The 25,315-nt window shown below is 33.2% G+C and overlaps 1 pseudogene; it reads right to left on the reverse strand.

Annotated features, from left to right (window-relative positions):
• Positions 1-24,546: 24,546 nt before the first annotated feature.
• Positions 24,547-24,646, reverse strand: LOC113921159 (annotated as a pseudogene).
• Positions 24,647-25,315: the final 669 nt, after the last annotated feature.

The following is a 25,315-nucleotide window of genomic DNA, read 5'->3' on the forward strand; positions in this document are numbered from 1 at the left end:
ATTAATGTATATATGACTGAAAAAATATGCCAAAATTATTTATATTTATGTTAGAAGAGGATACCTCTGTATGGAAGGATTATAAGTGATACTATTTTATTCTTTATATTTTCTGTATCTCTCAGTCTCTTCAGTAATTATAAAAATTATTAATTTTTAAAATGTTATTGTCTTCATTTCTAAAAAACCCAAATGAGTAAATATTGGCCAAGTGAACAACATAAATACACACTAAGATACATTCCATGGACTGTCAAAACGTCCAGGACGTTCCTCTAACCTACCATTCCTCTAACCTACCATTAATAAAGGGGCTTTATAATAAAAATGACTGTGTATTTTTTTATATGACTCTATTTCAAAAGTACTCAATCATATCTGTTGCTTTTCACCACAAACAGCAGCATACATATACTGAATGCATATACTATTTTTATTCTTGCAACTTTTCTTAAGTTTGATACTATTTATAAATAACTTTTTTTGAAAAAAACTTTAAAAAAGAAAGTGTTCATTTCAATTATCCAAGGAATACTTCCTATTTTGTATATCTGATCCATAATAAAATAAGGCATAATATGATCATCTCTTACCTGAATTGTTTCAATAGGCTCTTCACTGTTGCCACTGTCCATCTCATTCCCTCATTTGTTTCATTTATTTCCCACCTTGACTTCCAGGTTACCTGTGGAAAAAGAAACAAAAACAAAAATTAAACAAACATAATTTATTATTTCTTGCCCTCAAAATTTCTTAGCATGGCTGGCATTCAACGTTCCTCAGAACAGTCCCCAATTGGCCTCTTTGTGATTTTTCTATACGTGCTGTGCATTTTCCTACTGCCTGCATCTGCTCTCTGCTCCTGATGCGCCGCGAAGCTCATGGAACTCTGCCTGTACTTCTAATGTTGCATTTAGTTCATTTTGCCATTTTTCCCCTCCTTTATTCTGTTTTGCCCTTTATACTGCAGGCAGTTAAGATATTTTTTCTTCAGTTTTCTATCTCAGCAGGATTTTCTAGAGTGTTTTGCATACACTGTGCTCTCATTGTTGAATGAAAAAAAAAAAAGGCCAGTTGTTGATCAAACTCAAATTTCTATTTCAAATATTGTATGTTGATAACTGCCTCTGTGGTGCTCCATGTGTCCAAAACCTTGATCCAGGAGTTATTGCCTTCTGCATTGCTCTATACCAGTGTGGTGTCTGTGATGTTATACCACCTTCCCATAACTTTATGACCCTGTCACCTCCTTCAAATATTCTAATTGTGACTCTAGGAAAAGATATTAGCTCACGGACACTTTCAAAATATTTTCTATGTACCCATTTTCTTAAATGTGGATGAAAGGAATTGAAAAATAATCAGCTTCCTCATAAATCTTTTTTCCCCCTTCTTTCTCTCAATAACTGATTATGGTGTAACTTCTATATTCCAGGGATTGTGCTAGGCACCAGGGAACATAGCTATCAGCAAGGCAAAGACAGTCCTCACCATGATGGACTATTTAGACTGGCAGCAAAAGCAGATGTGAGAGAAAGATTTATAGAAAGAATTAACTTTTTCATTCATTGTAATTGTGTTAAGTGGTAGGAAGAAATACATTCTGTTACAGGAAGGTTTATTTGGAAAACCTATCAAATCTGGGTAGTCGGGAGAGTCCTTCAAAAGAAGCTCACATTTAAGCTGAGATTTATAGAATGAGTAGCAATTAATGCAATATAAGCCAAGAAGGAATTATCCCATCTAGAAAGAGCAGTATGTACAAAGGCCCTGAGGTTAGAAAGGACATGAAGAAACTGAAGAAGGCAATATGGCTAGAGTATAAAGAGGGAAGAGGCTTTATCCAAGAGAGATGAAGTTGTTCATACCTCCCAGAGAGTCTATTACTGCTATTAATGATGAGTAATGGATGCAGTAAGACAACAATGATTGTAGTATTCTAGCTGACTTCTACTTGTGCAGTGTGACAAATGAAAACTGAGAATTCAGATACATCAGGACATCTCTGCAGTTCCACATCCTTGACTCATTCTGTTCAAGGTTAATGAAACAGAAGTGGGTGAGAATAGTTTTCTAATATGTATCTTCCATTTTGAGTGAGAAAATTCTGTTAATAGATTCTTTATAAAGAACTCAGAGCAATGGACTTAGAATCCTTCACTTGAACTTTAAAATGTTTTCATTAAAAACAGAAGCAGTACTGCTTAAGGCTGTCTCTCGCTCCCTCTGTTCCTCCCCCTCCTCTCTTTCTCTCAAATAAATAAATCTTTAAAAAAAAAAAAAAAAAGGAAGCAGTAGAAGAAACAGGAAAGTCAGAGAATTAAAAGATAGAAATCTTTAGGGGCGCCTGGGTGGCTTAGTCGGTTAAGCATCTGCCCTTGGCTCAGGTCATGATCCCAGGGTCCTTGGATCAAGCCCTGCATGGGGCTCCCTGCTCAGTGAGGAATCTGCCTCTCCCCTTGCTTGTGCACTCTCTCTCTCTCTCTTGCTGAATCAAATAAATAAATAAAATCTTAAAAAAAAGAGAAGAATCATGGTAAAATCCAAGCAAGTATTGGCCACTACATAAATAACATTTTAACTCAGGCAACTAAATTTGATTAAAAGAAATCTTTTCTCTTAGTACGCTTCCTATAAGCATTTAATTCTCTCAGTTTCTTTACAAATACCAGAAAGTTCATAGTTTCTTTAAAACTTGATAAATATATTATTAGCTTGCAAAAACTGTTTGAAAGGGAAGGCTTTCAAAAATATAACAGAAAAGTGCCAATCATCAAAGGGTCTCACCAATACACAATGTCTCGTTAATATTACGGACCCAAAGACTCATAAAAGATACCCCATTCAAAAATAAAAAGGATGCTTTTTGAAAGATATGGTTGTTTTTCCACTGAAGTGTCCTGTGATTAATAATTTTCCATGTAGATATCTTTGAAACCACAAATAAAAAATTTATAGCCATAAATTCTACTATATTGCATTTAAGTTAATATGTTTGAAGAGTCATTCTTTGATTCAGTATTTTGATCTTTTCTATGTAGAATACACTTTTTAAGAGAGTGAAAATACATTTAAGACTAGTGATCCTAAAAGCATTTGCTAATCTTGAAAATAAAGTTATTCCAGCAACACTGTCTTTAAAACATTTGTAATAATATTAAATATGTGTATTTGTCAGGTCACATAAAAATTGCAGATTGGTGGAAATTCAAACTGATAACCAGCATCTTTCTCCTGTGTGGAAAAGCCTGATGTTTGGCCCTGGGAACAACCGATCCCTGATTTCCTTAGCCTGCATGCAACTCCAAGCAAATTTGGATAAATAAGGCTCCAGTCATCCAGATAAACACCCAGGTTACAGCTAATTTGAATACCTAATTAACAGACTATGACAGAGCAACCAACAATAGAGCTATATTATTTTTGTTCACCTCTCTTTTTCTAAGATCTTATTTGTATTCCTGTGCACAGGAAACACACGAGTTGCTGAAGATCACGCCATGAAGATTCAGGCTTGTTGAAAAGAGAGGAGAGAGGAGGAAGGGAAAAGCCAAAATAGAAAAGGAAGGAATAGAAAGGAATAATGGAATGAATAAATTATGGCTAGAAAGACAATGATAAAATATAGCCATGAGGAAGATAAGAAAATGAAGAGAGGAAAGTGTGGGGAAATGAAATATAGCTGTTGAATCAGAAGTTCAATTAAGTGCATTTCAATGAATAGTCTTCCATTGTCTTTTAGCTCCAAATTTGTCAAATTCACAGTAATTTAACCAAGAGAATGAGGTGAAAATAGGTTTAATAAAGTTTGACACACATTTTAAACATAATATCACTTCCAAACGCAGCATCTAAGCAAACAACGTTATGCTTATAATATTCAGAAATAATGCAATTCTAATTCACATGTATCATTTAAAATGCACTAGATTTCTTTTCTGAAAAACTGACGGATGCAGGGGGGAAATCGGAGGGGGAGATGAACCATGAGAGACGATGGACTCTGCGAAACAAACTGAGGGTTCTAGAGGGGAGGGGTGTGGGAGGATGGGTTAGCCTGGTGATGGGTATTAAAGAGGGCACGTACTGCATGGAGCACTGGGTGTTATACACAAACAATGAATCATGGAACACTACATCAAAAACTAATGATGTAATGTATGGTGATTAACATAACAATAAAAATTAAAAAAAAAAACCTGATGGGTGCAATAGAAACATACAAGATAATGTCATGTTTCCATACCTTAGCTTCCTCAGATTCTTTCTACTCAGGGTAAGTTAACTTCTACTGAACCCATCATTTTATAACATTTATGTCTAGAGATCTAGCTGTCTACTCCAGTTATATTTTTTTAAAAGCTTTTTATTTAAGGAAAGATTTTATCCCAAGTTTTAACGATGAATTCCAGTTTTTCACTAAAGTAATTGTTCCTGAGCTTTGAGATATAAATGAAACTCTTCTCTTAATACGAAATGGGTCAATGATTAGAGAAAAACAACTCAAATTCAATCTATAGATGTGGACTTCGATTTTTCACCATTATTTTGATTCTACTCTGAGGCATGTCTCTTACTATGTAAATTTAAAAGTCAATGTGGGATATATTTTATTTTCTAAGAAATCCTAAGGAAGTGGGAAACAAGTTACAACTTGCCACATTATGATAAGTACATGAGTCAAGTTCAGTATCCTCTTAGCTTCCACCCACCCTCATCAACTTCCAGATGCACATTCTACTGCCAAAGCTGCTCCACAGCCTCTATTATGTGTTCCCTATAATTTAATATCTTTTGTACACTGGTTAGACACTGCTTGACACAAACATCTATACATAGTCTACGGAAGAGACCACAGAATTCAGGGTCAAGCTGCTAATACTACTAAGTACTGCTAATTACTTTGAATATAAAGGTCTTCATTCTGGATTCTAATCCACTGCCAGAATAAATTTATTCTGAGAACAAGTCTTGGAGATACTCGAATAGCACTGCATTTATATGAACAATCCTGAAGTCCATAGCAGCCACATACTTCTAATTTACTTTTCAAAAACATAGTCTAAAAATCAATATATATTTCATATATATGCAGATATATATATGTATATATATAATTTAATATATATATTTAAAACAATTTCTGAAAGAGAGATGACCTTGATCTTTATAGGATATGCTTTTCCTGCAATTTGTACATATTAAATCATTACAAATGACTTTTATTCTAGGATAGAGTACACTTTATTTTCTAACATTTATTGCTAATTTCATTCTCCACATCCCACTCATTAAATATCATTTGTACCATAAAACGCTAGGTGTTTTAGAGAATATAAAGTAAGTTGCTTCTATTTTTCAATTTTACATAAAGGAATTGGGTAATCAAGGTGTCTTTGAGGTATTTTGTCTGTAATATGTATTCATTCATCCAATAGCATGTATTCAGCTATAACTATCCTTTGTATGCTATTAGACATTAAGGACAAATATAGAGATAGATAATATTTACTCAATGTTACTGTGAATGTGTGTTACATAAATTCACTTACCTAGTTCTTTACCCTATGAGACAAGTACAGTTTTATATTCCATTTTTTGCAGATTAGGGAAGGCACAAAATTGTGAAATGCCTCGGCCTATGTCATGTAGGCAGTAAGTGGTAGAGCTGGGATCTAAACTCAGGGAGCCCTTTCCAAAATCTATACCTTTAGTGGCTATGTATTATTGACCCTTAAATGCAAATAAAGGAGTAGTTTCCTATCTTCAAATTTAAAGCTAAGTTTCAAATGTTCTATCTGCAGATATAAATGAATTTGTACCTATTGAGATAGGAAGTGAACAATTTCAAAGCAGCATAAACAAAACTGAATTAGAGAATGATGGATATAGTATACAGATGGCCCATAGATTCCTTGAGAACTTGAAAAACTATTTCCAGCAGTAAAGATTTGAATATGGAAAGAAGCATCTAAATTTCTAACTCAGGAGGACAAATCTGTTCTCAAAAATTAAACAGAGGAAGACTACAGCTTGGAAGCTATCCTGCACAACCAACAGAACCAACTGGGACTGCACCTGGTAGAGCAAAATTCCTGGGCTTAAAATGAATACTTAAGTCCACCCAATAAACTAAATCTATCATTCCTATCTAAAAAAGACCTCTGAGCTGTTGTTTTTTAATGCCAAAGTTTGTCATGCTCCAAGGACATATACATTTATCACTAGTGAGACACAAATGTATAAATCATGAAGGGTTTAGAGAGCAACACACTAAACTTAGTGTCTTCAGTAAGCATTTAACTTTGATTTACTAATATAGTCATCGCACGTTAATTGAAGAGTACTATTAGGTATATACAAGATATGAGTTAATTATATGTCACTAAAATAATTATATCGAGGACACACATTAATGGATTCACTATTGGCTTATAGCAGGTATTATTAATGCATCCTGAGGCCAAGGCCATCTGCAGTGACAACTGTTTATATAAGTTTCCAATGCATCAGAGGAGTTATGATCTGAGATCACTTAATCTTCTTTTTCCCCCAATAAGTCAAGGGCTCAACTTTATGCTTGTGAACCTCTTCTCTTTCCCCAGCCCTTTATTATTTTTCTTATTATGTTGAATCACTTTTACTTTATTTTATATCCAAGTGTTTCATGTACTTCCAAAAATTTTCATCTATTAACTTTAAAAGAGAAAAGCAAATCCTAGTTCTTAAGGATGAACTCATTTATGATTTGGAAAAAGAAACTATAAATTTCTGATATAGCCAAGGAGCAGCCAGCCTCTGGTAGGGCAGCTAAACAATCAAACTTTCGATGTCAGTGACACTTTTATCCCAGGATTCAAACTGAAATTTTCCCCAATAATGATCTGTAGCTATTAAAAATCATATTGTAAAATAATATTTGAGAAAAAGTGGGACTATAAAATAGCACGCATATTATGGTTTACTAAGAATATCTACACACATATATATGAAAAATTACCAAAAACTCATATGCAAAGTATTAACAACCTTTTTGTGTCAGAATCATTACTTTTATTTTCCTACCTTTGTCCTTTACTATTTTAAAAGATTTTTATTGAGTATGAAATATATTTATATTTCCCTAAAATATTATTCTCAAAACCTATTAACTAGTTCTCATTTACTTACATCATTTGCTATGTCTGTATGTAGAGTTAGGTAGTTGCAATCCTGACTCATATCTTCCTTCAGACCTGCCCTTTGCCACGCTGGGCTAATATCAAGGTTCTGTAGCCAGGATTCTGTAACTGCAGGCTGTGATCCATCAGTTTAGTGGGTCATAAGCAGTATTTTTTAATTTTAATTTTAATTTTTTTAAAGATTTTATTTATTTATTTATTTATTTGACAGAGAGAGAGAGAGCACAAGTAGGGGGAGTGGCAGGCAGAGGGAGAAGCAGGCTCCCCACCAAGCAGAGAGCCAATGTGGGACTGGATACCAGTAACCCGAGATCATGACCTGAGCCAAAGGCAGACACTTAACCAACTGAGCCACCCAGTGTCCCGGAAGTATTTCTTTTGAAACAGTATAAAATAGATAAGGGACAAAAAAAGAAAATATCAGTATACACTGTGTAGTAAGGAAATACTTTTAGTGGGGCACTGGGTGGCTCAGTCAGTTAAGTAAGCACCCAACTCTTGTTTTTGGCTCAGGTCATGATCTCAGGGTCCTGAGATAGAGCCCCACATTGGGCTCTGTGCTCCCCATGGAGTCTGTTTGTCCTCCCTCTGCTCCTTCCCTGCTCTCTTTCTCTGTCTCTCTCTCCCTCACTCTCAAATAAATGAATAAAATCTTAAAAAAAAAGAAAATACTTTTAGTGAAACTTTTTTCTGTGTTACATATATGAAAATATGTTGGTATGCATGGCAAAATGTATTTCTTACTATGGGACTAGGTAAGAAGAGTTTGAGAAACTATGGCTCTAAAACAACCTATATAAACAGAAGAAGAAATGAAAGCACACAGGCATTAAAACAGCTTCCTCTAGAGTTCACCTAAATAAAAAATGCAGATTCAGGAAAAGTATTCACTTGAAACTGTCTAGTGGTTATCTTAATTGTGCTGCCATAGGGTATATCAAAGAATGGCAGCTAGCTACACTAAATGTACCCAGTATTTCAGAACTTTCTATCCTTTTAACTCAGCAGCCTTCCTTAATGTGGCAAATATGAAGCACTCTAGAACAAAGAAAATATAATCATTTATGTAATTAATTTGATTATTTTAATAAACATTGTTTCTAGTCCCTATAAAAACGATGATACCAAAAAAATCTATATTTTGCCTCCATTAGTATCAATTAGTAACATAGTCATTTCTCAATTATATCATTGCCTACCACGCATGTATCCAATAATCTAAAATTAAAATCCAGTATGCTATGCTATTCTCATTAAATTGCTTACATCTAATCTGTTGCACTTGAGCTAGTGAAGGATATTGTTTTGGAAAGGTAATTAGCAATATTATTTCTTACAACATTCTATCTGCTACAGTAGAGAGTTTTAGAAGAAACCAGCAAGTGTTCTAATTGAACCATGCATTTGACACAAGCATTCACACTGATTCTGTTAATTATTCTCTGTTTTAACTGGTCAATTAAAACTGTAAAAAGGATGGCCAGTGTGAAAGTAGTGTTTTTAAAATGTTGTCTCCCCATCATTTAACTCCAACAACCTAATAGTATTACTTTCACCAAGTGAATCAAATGCTTCCAAATGCACATATCTTTCTTAAAATACAAAAAACAAGTAATAGTCTGTGTCATATGGTGACAAGTACAGTTCAAAGTGCCATTATCACTGTTCTCATGGTGATAATTAATCCTTTAGTCATTATCATAATGAGAAACCATGTTCAGAAAATGCTGATTGAAAAATTCAGATATCAAACACAAGTCACTCATTGCCTATCAGCCAAATTGATTCTTACCCTTATGGCAGATTAACAGAGTCTTCCAAATAATTTATCTAGCCTACTCCAAACTTTTCTAGCCTTCTTATGTTTCACTTCATGATTTTTTAAATGGCCTGCTCTAATATGAAGTACCAGTGTTACACTTTTATTTCTTAATTTGTGATGGGTCTTTCATCTTAATCAGAATCGTCTCCTGATTTTTGTTTTTAATATGGTCTACACTTCATTCCTTAACCGAAATAATTGGAATAAGTTTGCAACTATCTGTGGCCAATTAAGTCTGAAAACTTTCAAATTTCCAAGTATAACTTTATCAACTTCAAAAGAACTAATTGTCATTTTCACATTGCCCAATGAAACCCACAAGCAAAATTAATATTTCAAAGAGGCCTAACTCTGAATTCATCTAGAAGCATCTAGGTACCAAATGAGATGCTGCATTTTTTTCCCAACATGCAAAAACTCTAAGTGCTACACATTATCGAGTGTGAAACAGGTTAAAATGAGTGTTTTTCCAATATCAGCATGCTGGGCATTTCCATAAGAATGTCCCAGAATCATCTTAAAATATACTCAACTCCCCCAGTTTTATCTTAACTTTGCTTGCCTTCCTCTTTTTTCCCTTAAATTTCTCAATTTCAAAACTTGAGTGTTACATTGAAATTCATTTTTTGTCTTTGGCCCCTCACACTCAAAAGGCATGTGTGCACAAGAGCACACACACATCCAGTAATCAAGTTACACTGCAGCATTCATTGATACTTTTTCCTAAGGTCCTGTTGAGTCATAAGCAGCATCACATAATAAGAAACAAGGAAAGAGTGAGGATTCAGAGGGCAGCACTAACAAGAATAAAGTATGGATAGCTTGGGGAAATGGGCCGATGTTTGCAAAACACTCAAACTTCCTCAAAGGAAATCAGACATAAGCTTATCCACACAAATACTTTTATACCAATGTATCTATTCCAAAAGAAAAAAAAAAGGAAAAAAGGCAAAAAATGAAACCAAATGGTTGGTTAAGTTATTTCAATTATACGGCTAGTGTCAAGAATTGAAAATTCAGGACGGCTGGCTGGCTCAGTCAGTTAAGTGGCCGACTCTCTATTTCAGCTCAGGTCATGATCTCAGGGCCTTGGGGGCAAGCACGGTGTAGGGCTACATGCTCAATGGGGAGTCTGCTTCGGCATTCTCTCTCCCCCTCTGTCCTGCCCCCCACCCCGCTTGTGTGCACGCATGCGTGCACGCTTGCGCTCTCTCTCTCCTCTCTTTCTCTAAAATAAATAAATAAATTAAAAAAAAAGAAATGAAAATTCTATGATGTGGTTAACTGATGACTCCAGCCTTAGGAATAAGAGCAGCAAACACTGTTGCAAAATTTCATATTCTTAAGTTTAGAATCCTATGAAGATCTCTCTATATTAAGTAAAGCGATAATTATACTATACTAGAATGCCAGCAATATCACCAGTTCAGTCAAAGCATCATTCATAGGAAATTTGGACTGAGATCATTGCTCCTCCATGAGCCATTTCTCTAGGGATACCTTTCCAAATCAAAGACTCATTCAATATGCCTGTTTATTATCACAATCTAATAATGTTCTGTGTTAGCCTGTGGATTAAGACTGCTATAATTTCCATTTACATCTTTAATCAAGCAGCCTATATTATTGATTATTTCATGATAAAATATTTCCTTACTTACATGAGATATTTAAAATCAAGGTTAAAGATGGCTATTGCTCTCTCAAATATGCTTACTCCTAAGAGTGCCAACCTCAATCTGACCATTCCATGCAGCTGGAATTTTGAATTTGTGGAAGCAAGAACTGGGGAGGGGTTCTCTCCACATCAATATAACTTTTTGTATTCTAAGGATTTCTTAGCTCTCTATTCTAGGTGTCATTTCCATAGCCATATAGTCACACACAATAATTGTGACAGTTCATTGGCTAAGCATTTGGGAACTAGCCATCCTATTTTTTGGGTCAATAAGTTCTGTCCACTAATATAACACTGTATGTTAGCTAGCTGGAATTAAAATAAAAATTTAAAAAATAAAAATAATAACATTTAAACATCCCAAACTTTTGGCATTTAAACATTCTAAATCAGCTAATGGATATTTAGAATTATAAAATTAAAAAGACTGTCAAATTGGGCAGTTGGGGGAACATAATGGGCTACTGTCATAAGTAATGGAAAGTCTGGAAGTGGACTCAAATTATTGGCTGCTACTATTTAGATGACTATCTTCCTCAGTTATTATTAAAAAAAAATACAGACCACTATTTCTGTTCTTCATCTAAAACAATGTTCTTTTCGCAACTCTAGACATTTTTACATGCTATTCCCCAAGGTGACAATATCTAATGTACTTTTGACTTTACCTGCTCTCTTGCCTTCCAGTGACTTCCCCTAATCTATTTGATTTATTTCCTTTAACAACATTATACCCCACATTTCTGTAGGGCATAGACAGACTCAGCACTCTCTCACAGTCAGCCAAATTCTTCTAACAGCTCATAATGAGAACAAAAAATAATGAACAGTGTGCTAGAATGATCATAATTAGCACAAATAAGTAGGTGAGTTGATGAACATGTAGAGCGTTTTCTCGTCCTCTTTTTTTCTATTTTGCTCTCTTCCTTTCCTTCTTTCCTTTCTCCTTTCTCTTCCTAAATTAGTCTTAAAGCCTTTACATGCAGCACAAAAATTTATGGGTTAGTAAATGGAGAGAGGGTATGTAGAATGAAGTGGCAGTTGTCCAGAACAAGTTGTTGGTATCTAAGCAGAACACAGAAGGCATCCATGTGGAAGGGCTGTCCCAGGGGAGGGGTCACATACCAAGTCGGAAAGGGGCATATGCTTCCATAAGAACAGCCCCTCACTGAATACTGAAGCCCAAGCTATGTCAAGAGGGAGTCCATGCCAGGGAAGAAGTGCAGTGGAGATACTAGTTTGTATACATATAGAGGTTTAATCAAATTAGTTTATTGAGGATAATGGGAGGCAGGTTCTCATTGTAGAAGAAGCCATTTTCACAAATATGGAAAAGTAAGAACAAACAAAAACTAGAACAGTAATGTATTAGAATTGGAATTACTGGTGGAAATACACATATGCACGTGCATATACACAGTCATACATGCACACATATATATAGTTATATGTAGAAAAATATAAATCTAATAGACATGTTTTATATAGATCAATAATAGATATCAACAGAGCATATGTGTACTATACGCATGCATGTGTGCACCCACACGCACACATTCTCTAGTTTCCCCTACTAATAGGGCCTGAGAACAATGATACAATAAGGAATTATAAAGGAACTGGATCTTCTAAATATCGCACATTACTGAAAAGAACCAGAATTCCTTAGAGAAATTGCTGTTTTCAGGCAAAGTACAAGATAAGCCAAGAAATCTTGGTCTACGAAAAAAAAAAAAGTACTCAAAGAATGATAGGACACAAAAATTAGCTTCTTTTTTTAAATTTTATTTTATTATGTGATGTTAATCACCATACATTACATCATTAGTTTTTGATGTAGTGTTCCATGATTCATTGTTTGCGTATAACACACAGTGCTCCATGCAGAACGTGCCCTCTTTAATACCCATCACCAGGCTAACCCATCCCCCTACCCTCTCCCCTCTAGAACCCTCAGTTTGTTTCTTAGAGTCCATCGTCTCTCATGGCTCGTCTCCCCCTCCGATTTCCCCCCCTTCACTTTCCCCTTCCTGCAATCTTCTTCTCTCTTTTTTTTTTAACATATAATGTATTATTTGTTTCAGAAAAAATTAGCTTCTTGATGGGCTTCCACCAGTCAATTAAAGTGATAGTGATGAATTAGAAACCACTGAATAAAATAGGAGATCATAAACCTATCATGAATCATGGAACACTACATCAAAAACTAATGATGTAATGTATGGTGATTAACATAACATAATAATAAAAATAAAACCTATTCAGATATAAAAAATAAACAAATATAAAATAAATGGATAAATAAATAAAGCAGCTCCTGCTAGGCTCCATGGGCTTATTACATAGTTTAAAAGTACTAGTACTTCTCACAAAACACTAATTCCTAAGGTGAAAATGTGCAGAGGACTCAAAAGATCTGTAAAGAATCCTGAATAACTGTGCAAAACCACTGGTGAAACACATATAATATGCCTATTTCAGGAATCCTGGCAAACACACTTTGATCAAGCAATAAAATGAAATCATAAGTAACAGGACAAACAAAAAATCAGGAGCCAATGCAATAGAATGTGGTCAAAGCACCAACTCTGATTTTACCTTCAATGATATATCATCTGGATCTAATCATGACAGCCAATCCAAATTGAAGGACATTCTGCAAAATAACTAGCTTGTAATCCTCAAAAGGTCATGAAGGTCAAAGACTGAGGAACTGTTTTAGGCTGAAGGAGACTAAGGAAATATAATAACTAAAAACACTACTTGACTCTGACCTGTATCCCCTGAGAATTAAATGAAAGTGATACATCAGTGTTAAATTCTTGATGCTGATGGTTGTATTATTGTCATATAGAAAACAAACACTAATACATTTAGGGATGAAGGAATATGAGGGTAGCAATATACACTCAATTAGAGCAGGAAACAAAAAATGAAGTTATTTGTACCAATCTTATAACTTTTCTGTAAATTTGTGATTGTTTCAACACCAAAAAACTAAATAATTTAAAGGTGTGGAGAGAAATGAACACAAGATAATCAAGAAATAATTATATGGTATATCAGTTTCATAGCACCATTCAATCTTGTTTGTGCCTTTATAAATCGGCTTATCACATCACAGTGAAAATTTGTGTAAGGACTATATCTCCTGCAATCTACTCTATGATATATATTTATAGCCCCACTGCTTAAAATGGCTCATATCTATGCTTGAATAGACTGTGTTTTGTTTATAATTGGATTATAAATAACCTACCTTGGTTTGCCTTCATTTTTTTCACAAAAGAGAAAAGTTTATATATATATATGAAGTTACAAAAACTTGAAACAACTCCCAATGCAGAACACAACACATATGCAAGCCACCAATGCAAAGAGTAACACATTGGTTTCTTAGAATTATTCAGAAAATTCTTTCCAAATCTCACAAGTCCTCTGTGCCATTTTCTAGAAAATAGCTGCATAAATCACTGAAAAATTGTTTCTTAAGAAGGAGTCAAACATAATACAGAATACCCAAGCTTATAAACTATACTGAAAATCCTCTATGGGGAAGCTTGCTTCAGTTGTGTCATACTAATCAGATAATGTCCCCACTCTGTTCTTCCTTTTGTTAATTGGTAAAAGTTATTAGATTCGGTGATTTCTAAGATTGCTACCTTATGGTTTATGATTCTATTCCTTGTTTATCCTGTTCAAAACTGAGGTAGCCAGGGCTCACATGACTAGAATTCACAGGGGAAAATGCCCAGTTGCCTCTTGAACATTGAATAATCTCATGGCATGACTTTAATATAAAAATCTTAAAAACAGCCAATTGTATGTTGGATTCTTATTTGGATAAAACAATCTGTCCCACTGTTTATCTAAATACTATATGTGAAATGTCAAAACATGCAGAGTCTAGGACACCTAACTTTGCTTCCTATTGCATTTTTCACCTTGCAACTAGTTAAACACTGTTTGATATTTTCAAGAATGAACAAAGTTTTCTGTCTTTATTTTACGCCTGTTGCTTATTTTTAAGTTAAACATTTTTAATATCCTGCTTTTCTCACTGCAGTTTCAGTAGGTTGAAGAAAGATTCACTGGCTTTAAACTATTTTCAGAACTAATTTTGAGTTCTATTTCAGTTTTCCCCACCCCCACCCCCACCTCCAGCATTATCTCTTCTCATTTCCATGGACTATTTTATTCTAAGATTCTGTGTAATATTAAATTACAATAATAGCAATCAAAGTCATGGGGAGCTAAAGGATTTTCGATTGCAGCCCATGCTTGGCTCTCAATAGCATGGCAGAAGGAGAGCCTGAAAAGCACAACAATTCAGAGAACTTGCCAGCAGACCCCATTGTCCTTTCAGTTTCTAATGACACTGAAGTACTTGCATGATTAAAATTTAAAGGCTTCCCAGTAACCAAGTAATTTGCCCAAAACTCCTTATCTAGCACTCACCAAGAAGACTCTGATTTTAATATACTATTAATCAAGCTCCAGCCAAGTTTACCACTGATACTTTCAATTACAGGGAGACTAGCTTCATCTCTCTCAGTGTGTATATATGAGGGGAATTTTTTTTTTCTGATTAGTCAGTTACCCAGCAATGAAATAAACTGCAAACTTGGTTTAGACACACACTACTAAGATGTTAGTTGTAGATTTGATAACAACAAACCAAAATATTATAAACTATCTTAAACTATTAATTGTTTTTAAGAACGATTACAAATCTGAATTCCTTGGTGTTCACTGTTAACAAAGAGTTATTACTATTATAAAACACTAATGCATTCATTAAGACACATGCTGAAACATACCTTAAAATATAAAAATCAACTAATAAATCTATTTCAAAAAGTAATAATGAATATATGCAAAGATTTATCTATGTTTGTTTCAGTGTTGTTCATAATACCAAATATTTAGAGCAACATAGATATTCAAAATAGAAAATTATGGATCATTTTTCCAAATAACTGAATAATATAACAGTAGGTTTATACAACTTTTTTTAATATGGGATATATGTGTCATATATTAAGTAGAAAAAAAGCCAGTTTATTTTGTTAAAATATATGCAAATGCAAAAAATCCCTGTCCATATAATCATCCACATATGACCAGTACTTATGTTTTGATGATTATGAATCATATATATTTTCTTAATTCTGCATTTTCAACATCAAAAACACATTCCTTTGTAACTAGATAAATGACATTAATCCATCTCATTTCATATATAAGAATTCATCTACATAGCCAAAGAAAAATGGAAGTATTTTGTCCTATTTTTTTTCAATATTTATATAGCACCATAAATGATTATTACACCAGGTCATAGAATTCTTTAAAACAAGTCTGGATAACTTTTGTATTACATTGCATGTTTGTGACAATAATGTAGACTATATACATGCAGATAACATTTGATACCTTGGTCAATTAGTAAAAATAATAATATTATTTTGTTGATTTATTTTTCCATATATTTTTGATTTTCTATATGAGAAAGTTATTTTTCATTTAATTAAAGCCAAGGAATTTTATTATATGCAATATAAGTAACTATATGGTAGTATCTGCTAGTAAAAATAAGAGAAGATGAAATTTAAAAATTGAATTTTCGTACCTTGAGCTAGAAAAATTATAGTTACAGACTATCTTATATATTGTTATAATGTAAACTGTTTTGATTATTTATATTGACTAATGATCCACACAGTTACACAGAAGAAAAATACATTTTCTGAAAAGAATTTTAGCCAAAGACACGAGTAATGCCTAATTCTGGAGGCACAGGGTCTTATTATTGCTTTTATGCTAAGTTGAAATAACAGTATTATTGTTATTTAGTTACAAAATCAGATTTTTATAGAAAAAGGTTATTCATCAATATGTTACTGATAATAGCTTATATTTGTATGGGATTTTACAAAGCTCTTTTAAACAAATCATTGCAACAAAATCTCAAAAAATAATCCCTGAACTTCATATTAGTAAGTATTTTACAAGTGAAAAAATTGTGAATCAAGAGCTATATGAGAAAATGTTCAACCTTACTAATAATGAGAGGTAGACAAATAAGCATGTTACTTTTTTAAACTATTATATTAAAAATTTTTTGTTATTATTTTGATGATAACATTTGATGCTGTTGGAGATGTGGTAATCTAAGTTTTTTCTTATTTCTAGGGAAAAGCACAACTATTTTGGAAAGAAATAAAGAAATGTGTACCAAATGTCAAAGTATTCACATCATTTGAACAGTCCCACTTCTGAGAATGAAGCCTAAAGAATTTGACTGAAATAAAGGAAAAGTTTATGTCTAAAGATGTCCATTGCTTTATTATTTATAACTAAAAGATACAACTTAATGTGTAGCAATAGCAAAATGGGCAATGAAATTTCAACACTATAAATCTATTAAAATTATATTAATAATTATTTTTAGTAGCAAGAATGATTTTCACATGCTATATTACTACTTATAATATGGTGACATTTTAAAAAAATATATAGAAGATAGGTATAAAATAAATCAAAATGTTAACTACAGTTATTTTGCAAAAGGGGTATTAAAGGTGATTTTTAAAATATCCTTTATTATAGTTTAGAGATTTTTAACAGTGAACAAATGTTTCTTCTTTAAATAGACAAAAATATAACTAATTATGTTTTAAAACTTTGAATATCACCTAAATATCCACTGGATTTATCTTACATTGAGCTTGACTTGTCACTATTTATGCAATTAAAATCCTCCAAAGCATTTTAATTTAAAGATGACTGAGACCAACATAAAGAAAAAGAAGGTTTTCTACAAGTGACAATTTAAAATTTTTCAAATATTTTTTCCATTAATGTTAGATTTATGGAAATTATATTTGGGAAAATTTAAATTCCATTATGGAGCAAAAAAATGTCATTGAAAAACAATCACTTTGCAGTTTTAGACATTCATGATTTTAATCTTTATGATTATGATGATTAGCCACATAATTCTCAGTAACTTGAATTTTTAAAATATTTTGCAGGAGAAATTCATTAGCCCCATCTCAAGGAGACTCACTTTTAAGATCTATGCTGGGACAGGTATCTAAATGAATTTCATTTGTTTTTTCAATTCTCTTTTCTAAAAGCTATGGTCTGAGAGTAACAATTTTCTTTTATGCTTAAATAATAATAATAAGATGGAGTGACATATTTTTTTTAAAGATTTTTATTTATTTCTTAGAGAGAGAAAGATAGAAAGCACGAGAGGGAAGAGGGTCAGAGGGAGAAGCAGACTCCCTGCTGAGCAGGAAGCCCGATGTGGGACTCGATCCCGGGACTCCAGGATCATGACCTGAGCCGAAGGCAGTCGCTTAACCAACTGAGCCACCCAGGCGCCCTGGAGTGACATATTTTAATCAAATATAAATATGTTGTTCATGGGAATAGGTGTACAGGTATTTAAAACATGTACATGTATAACTTCCAATATATGTGAATGTGTATCATGAAATACTTCCTGGGCCCTTTCTAAGCTAATGTTATACAAAGTAAAGAAAGATTTATTTTTCGGTGAGGTTTTATTTAACATTATGGCAGTGTACAACCACCTGCATATAATATTAGATGAAAAATCCTTAGCTCCAGTGATTAAAAATGCCAAGAAAAGAGTAGATTCAAATGAAACTAAAAACATAAAATCACAGGTAGTTTGAAGCACTTACAAGGAAAAGAATTGCAAATTTTATAATTGTTATTTTCTGGTTTTGTTTGTTTTTCCTTTAACATACTGGTAACTTCATATGAAGACCACAAAATAGATCTCTACTCATTCAGATGTGATTTAATTATGTATCCTTCACTTAAAGTCTTTTTTTTACCCTGGTCTTCAAAATTTAATTACTACATATTTAACTATTTTAAAATCCTCTATCTCTAACTTCTTAGAAGGTTAGAGGATTATTAGAAGGTACCAAATGAAGCTACAAATGTGTTTTATATCTACATTATATGATAAGCAAATAATTACATAAAGATATACACAAGTATTCAGTAAATAGTAGTGACTATCTGTGACCTGAGAAGTAGTAAAAATTGGTTAATTAATTTCTATTTCATAATGAAAACTCATTTCTTATTTTGCATATATACTTGATTAAGACATTTTCAGGATGGATATTTCATGAAAAATTTGAGTGCTCTCAAATAAACCTTCACTAGTATGCAGGTTTACTCTTCATTAAGGGGATTCTCAAGTTTTAAGTGCTAAGTAAATTTTACAATAGAATATTTAAGCAATTGTCTACAGTCTAAAATAGTGTTGAGCTTCACTCTGCATTACCTTCCCACAAAATGCACAGCATTAACCAATTCTTTTCTGTCAACTAGCAATTTTTGGCAGATCCCTTTTGCATGATTCATGAAGGACCAGTAAAAGGCTAATTGTTCAAATTAATTTGCGTAAATGACTAAGCAAGAGATAACAAAATTACATCTGCACTTGTTTGGCGAAGATTCAATAGCAGCGGCCCTGTACTGCCAGCTGCTTCCAGACAACACTCTTGCAGAAATTAAAAGCTACAAATATTAATTAATACACTTTTTTGGTACGTTAATTTGCACTGAAAGGTTCCGGAGTGCAGAACTGCTGAGAAGATGAACCATGATAATTAGAATTAATGGGATGGATGCATGTTTTTTGCAGCTGAAGTTTTAAAAACCCATGAATGGAACTGGGAACTTGAAACTGACATTCCCATAAATCTCTATGATAATGCAGCTATTAGTATTAGAAGGATTAAGTACTGTGGCTCCAGAGTTATCCATCACATGACACATTATATCCCATCTGTCATTGCAGTAGCTAAGACATGATAGCCGTCCTTGAGGAAGCTGTATGAAAAGCTTTGGGAATTCAAGGAATTGTAGTGATGACTGTCAGACTACAAAATGAATAGCTCAAATCTCTGACTTCCAAACAGAAATAATAGCCAGCAGTCTGTATTTGTCAGCTTAGTACTTTGCAAATACTCTAACTCTCATATTTGTATTTAAGTTTAGTTAGGCAATCTGAATTACAGACTGATGAGAATGGAAAAAGAAGTAGTACAATATCACAGATTTTACCTTTAATTCATGTATAACTTTAGGACGCCGAGTTTCCTGTACGATAGTATTTACTTGATTGCATTATTAATTATACATAGAAACATCTTAGGAAAATCTTACTGTTGATATATTAGTAAATACACTGAAGTCGTTCCTGATACAAACTGACTAAGAAGTGAAAATCTGATGTTAGCAAACACTGGACCTTCAATTTTATCCACTGATTTAAACTTTTTATGTAGTTCATACTTAGCAATAAAGAGAACATATCCTTTTCAACATAGAATTCACAAATTTGGTAATGTGTGCTACACAACTAGATGGATCTATATCTATCTGTATCTATATCATCTATATCTACATCAAATATATCTATGTAGATATAGATATAAATTTATTTTTTCAGCTTAAAATTTTCTTTAAGTGAAATTTACATGACTTCCAGAATAAATAAAATATTCCATTTAATTATTTTATAATTAAAAAGGATCACAGTGTCTTAAAGCTGAAAGGTAATTGTTTTATAGCATTCTAATTTGGATAGTTAGCATCCTCTAAGAATGTGGTAACCATCTTGAGTACTGCATGAGATTATGGATAAGTCAAAAGGAGTTTTAAGATTTAAATATTATATGTATTTATATATATATGTATATATATGTGAATTTTAAGATTTAAATGAATAGGAAAATTCTAAACCTAAAATAATCATTCTCACTGATACCAAAAATTATACCCTAACATGTTTATTCATTTTATTGTGTTGTTTTAACACATATTCTTTGGCTAGCTTGCCCAGCTATTGTCTTTCTTTAAAATTTTGTGGAAAATTGTATTTTCTCCCCCTGAAGAAATGCCTGATTACATTATTACATTATATTCTCAAAGGCTTTAAGACCCATGTTTAAACTCAAGGTTTTGATCTTCATTATACTGGATATATAATCATTGCCAGGAAGGCAATACTTAAAATTGCTAACAGTCATTTACTGTCCTGGGGAAGAGATTTCTATCCTTCCCTGACAACAGTCTCCATAGAGAGCTGCCAGGAGGATACTAATGTGATCTCAGGCAGAAAGAAGTGTCCAAAATTAGAGAAGAGGATATAGAATCAGAAGGCTGGGAGCCACAGGGTAAACCTTACCTAGCTTAGAGTTGTGTACAGGGTCTGTGTTGCTTTTGAAGAATGACAAAGAACATTAAGTTGTTTCTTCAGGGGGAAAAAAGTCACACAGTAAGGTAATAGTTTAAGTATTTGAGAACTTATTGCAGTAAAGAGACTATAGATTTGATTTCACAGAGAATGTCTCAGTGACAAGGCTGATGAAACCTGGTGAATACCTTCAAATATGGCGTTACAGAATGTTTCTCAGGGGATGAAGCAGACTGTAGTCATCAGCTTACTCTATCACAATAAAAAACTGGAATATTTTTCCCCAAGAGAACAGTTTGTAGCTATACAAAGAACATATTCGGTTACATTAGATAATATTTTTTTCTAAATTATCTAAATGGCCAAATGATAGAATGAACGCTTTTTTGTTAGAGTGGAGAAGGTAACATGTCAAGGTGCTTGTCTACTTGACTGAAAAAATCCATGCAACACCTTTAGAATGCTACCGTATGATGCTCATTTGTAATGCCCAACATGAGTTGTCTCAACTATTTACTAAGTATACTACTTTAGACTTAGAAATATGCCCAGTCCACAACTTGTGTTGCCTGTCAGGATTCCTGTCTCATTCCAAAAATTTCAAAAACTGTAAACATGTTATAAAATACTTCTTTGGAAATTCAATAGGTCTTTTTCCCTTACAAAATAGTTTTTTTATAAGCCCTTTAGTAGAATACTTCTTAAACTGTTAAAATGTATGCTGTTTTCTAATTTCTAGAATCAAACGTATGTTTTTAAAATACCTCACTAATTTCATGTTTCTTTGATGTTAAGATCTGTCTCTATCTTTAACATTAATAGTTGATTTAAGCCCATTAAGGTACTTTTCAGAGTAGTTAAAACTTTTTGTCAGAGGGCACAAAATACTTTTTTTCAATTGGTAATATGTTTCTACACATATATGTAATTTCACAACTATGTAGGCTCTATTAGTTTGTACTTTGTGAGTGTCAGTTTAGCACAGTGCCTGATACAAAGTTGTTGTTTTATCAGAACAAAATTATTGGTCTTTATCTAAACATGATTAAATTGTCTGAAAAAATGTTAGCTATCTCTATTATCACCTTATTTGTAAATAAATATTTCAAGAAATAGCACGTATCACATGCAACAACAACCCAATATGAAGAGACCCCTATTACCAAAAAAAAAAAAAAAAAAAAAACACACATATATACAAGAAATAAAGTACCATGTAGACATTTTGCTTCCTTTGGGCAAAGTGACAAAAACTGAGAGGGAAATATCTCTATAACAAAATAAAACATAATCAAAATACACACAGCAAGTATTTTCTAAATGATCAAATTCCTATCATCAGTATCCAATTTCTATTTTTTTTTAAAGATTTTATTTATTTATTTGACAGAGAGACACAGTGAGAGAGGAAACACAAGCAGGGGGAGTGGGAGAGGGAGAAGCAGGCTCCCCGCTGAGCAGGGAGCCCGATGTGGGGCTCGATCCCAGGACCCTGGGATCATGACCTGAGCTGAAGGCAGAGGTTTAATGACTGAGCCACCCAGGAGCCCCTCTATTTTATTTTTAATGCCCAATGAAAAAATGGTTTGTATATAAAACTAAGGAGATTATTAACACAAAAATCTTAGGACAGTAAGACAATTATCCTGAACCTATTTTTTATATCATAGTTTTATAAATGAAATATATGTACACGGATTTACTCAACTTGGAAAATCATATACAATAAAATCTGTAAGGTGAAGAGCAGCAAGAATATATGACCCCAAAATATGTCACTCAGGCATGTGGATTATTTGAGTTGACAGCAATCAAGACCCAGCTGATGCAAGAAAAACTTTTACCCTTCCCTTAACTATTTAAAGGAATTTAGATAAGAGGCCTTGCTCAGAGAGAGAGCTCTGAATGACCTATTTGTATGGCAGGGCAAACATCTAACTACCGAACATCTGTTCTTTCTATTGTCGTTGAATTACCTTCCTCCTCTTTGAAGCCCTAGGCCTCTATCCCATGTTTTAGCTCAGAATGGCATATAAACCTCAACTGACCAATATGCCTTTGTGTCTCATTATCTCTGTGGGGCCCCATAAGAATGTAATTAAATTTGTTTTTAATCCTATTAATCTGTCCTGTGTTAATTTGATTATTAGATTAGCCAAAGAATTGAGAGGTAAGTGAAAAATATTCCTCCCCAATAGAAGCTATTCATAAATGGGCATAGTATAAAGTCTCCCGGCCTAATAACGTCCACACAAAATTTTATTGTTTTTATCAAAGAAAAGGAATGATACATATTTCACCAGGGCATTTCTTCCACCTAAAATGCAAATCAAAGCCATAATGAAATACCATCTCCCACCAGTAAGAATGACCAGTGTAATAGGACAAGAAATAACAAGTGTTGCCAAAGATTTGGAGAAAACAGAACCTTTGTGCATTGTTGGTGGAAATGTAAATTGGAAAACACTAGCTAGGTTCATTAAAAAACTAAAAATAGGAATACCAAACTTCCAGTTATAAAAATAAATAAGTCACAGGGACAAAAAGAACAGCACAGGGAATATGGTCAATAATATTATAACTGTGTGGTGACAGATGGTAACTACACTTACAGTGAGCATTTAGCAACGTATATAATTGTGGAATCACTATGTTGCACATCTGAAACTAATCTTATCAATTATACTTCAATTAAAAACATAATAAAGTAAATAAATAAAATGCTTTCTGAACAAATTTTTTGCCTTTTGAAGGACTCAGCTTTAAAAGAACAATGTATATCTTATGTCAACAACACAACTTCCATTAGCCATTCTACAGAAAGTAATCTTTCTGACTTGTTCCCTGTTACTCTCTGCATAATTTATACACCAATAAAGTATGCTCTACTTTGGGGTATTATTTTATTTTATTAAGTTATTATTTAAATAATTTGTTCTTATTTTCCATCAGTCTTATTATTATGCTGCCATGATAAATTAGATTATTATTTCTTCAGAGTCCCAAACTCATATGATCTCACACTTCTTAATATCCACCATAATCCTTAACGTGGCTTGTTTGTGGATTTGACTTGTTCAGCATTTGGAAGGGCTTCCAAGCTCACACTGACCAACTCCCTTCTCTGGAAATTTCTCTTATTAAAAGCTGCCCTACCCTCACTAACACATAAGTAAAACTGTAATACAGAAACTTGTCTCTCATGCTTAAGTAGGCACCATAGTCAAGCAAGAAAATCAGATTTTTTTTCTCAGAAATTGGAAATTTGTGTGTTTTTGTTTGTTTATTACAAAACTACTTTTAATACTTTGAGGTGAGCCCCACAGGACTACAAAACACTAGGAAGGGGAACCCCCTAACTCTCAGGAGTGACCCAGAAGGAGAGGCTTTCTGAGGAGAAGGAAGCAATGAGACTCAGAGAAAAAGGATGTCATTGTGAGTACCACAGGAGGACACACCAGCATGGTGTGACACAGGCTAAGGGCAAGAGGGTTGGACAGAAAGCCACGAGCAACTTTGGTCCCTTCTTCTCATTCGTATTTTTCTGCTTCTCCTCATAACCTCAGAATCCCTCTGCTTGCAGGTGGCAGTAGAAAGCCTATCATCTCAGAAAAATATGGAACATTTCATCAATTGGCAGGTCACTCTTCTGCAGGGCCAAGCTAATCTCTGTGTCATTAGAAATTGGACATTTGTAACTCAGGGGTCAAATTTCTAAAAATCTTTAAAACTGTGTCAATTTTATTATAATATTTTAAACAGAATGTCTGTAAAAGCTTCTAGCTGAGGTTCCTGGATCTGGATTCTTGGGTTTTTCACATACTTCTTGCATTCTAAAAGTTAGCTACAATTGTGGGGTTTTTGTTTGTTTGTTTTCAGTTGTGTATCCAGCTACTTATAATTCTAAGAAACTTAATTAATATATATAGCACTGTATTCACTAGAGTCAACATCATAAATAAACCCTGAAGTTAGAATCTAGGCTTCAAATAAGGAATATGGTCTTTACAACAAGTTTTAACAGAAGAAAATAATAATAATTTCTTATCAAATTCCTTTCTATAAATGAATAAACATATCCACTTTGCTGTATATTGATATCCTAGGACCAAAATTATGTCAGTGAAAGATGGAAAACATCTTTGAGTATGAGGTGCAAGTTTTATTACATGAACTTAATAAAAATATTCACTCTTAAAATATATTTGAAGAATTCCATATATGTTTTCCTTCATTCTTCTGCCCATCCTAAATTTAGGGTATTCAAGTTTTCTTTTCCTTGCTAGACTTCTCACACCAACATCAAAATAAAGCTGTCTTTACGAAGTGATTTTATCATCCCTAAATTCTTCATTTCATTTTCAATGATATATTATGAA

This window comes from Zalophus californianus, chromosome 3 (assembly GCF_009762305.2).
Source record: "Zalophus californianus isolate mZalCal1 chromosome 3, mZalCal1.pri.v2, whole genome shotgun sequence".
NCBI lineage: Eukaryota > Metazoa > Chordata > Mammalia > Carnivora > Otariidae > Zalophus > Zalophus californianus.